The sequence below is a fragment of the Galeopterus variegatus genome, unplaced genomic scaffold, assembly GCF_000696425.1.
Source record: "Galeopterus variegatus unplaced genomic scaffold, G_variegatus-3.0.2 Scaffold5544, whole genome shotgun sequence".
Classification (NCBI taxonomy): Eukaryota; Metazoa; Chordata; class Mammalia; order Dermoptera; family Cynocephalidae; genus Galeopterus; species Galeopterus variegatus.
In genome coordinates, this window is record NW_007731655.1 from 81796 (window position 1) to 82377 (window position 582).

Here is a 582-nt window from a genome sequence, read left to right on the forward strand (position 1 = left end):
AAAAAATGCTTTTCAATTTGGTATCTAGTATTTATGAAATTAAGGAGAAATTAGAGGAAATAACTTTAACTTATTATATCTCATGCTTTCTATTTTCCTATTTTGCACATTACTTTTTTTCTCCACTGTAGTGCCCAAAATGTTTTGGGAGTCGGGCAGGGAGTCAGAGTACTAGACTCACTTTTTTTTTTCTTTTTTTCTTTTTTTCTTTCTTTTTTTTTTTTTTTTTTTTTGACCGGTAAGGGGATCGCAACCCTTGGCTTGGTGTTGCCCACACCGCGCTCTGCCAGTGAGCGCACTGGCCATCCCTATATAGGATCTGAACCTGTAGGCGGAGCGCCGCTGTGCTCCCAGCACCGCACTCTCCCAAGTGAGCCACTGGGCCGGCCCCTAGACTCACTTTTTGCAAGGAGCCAACTCTATTATGTCAAAAGCAAACAAAATAAATAAAAGCTTCACAAGAAAGTTACGAGGTATTTTTCACGTACAGATGGTGCAATGGAAGCAGATTGAGCAAGTCCTCTCTGGTATTTAAGACGTCCTGAGACCCAGTTGACAGTCATGTGTGTTCAGTCTAGAAGC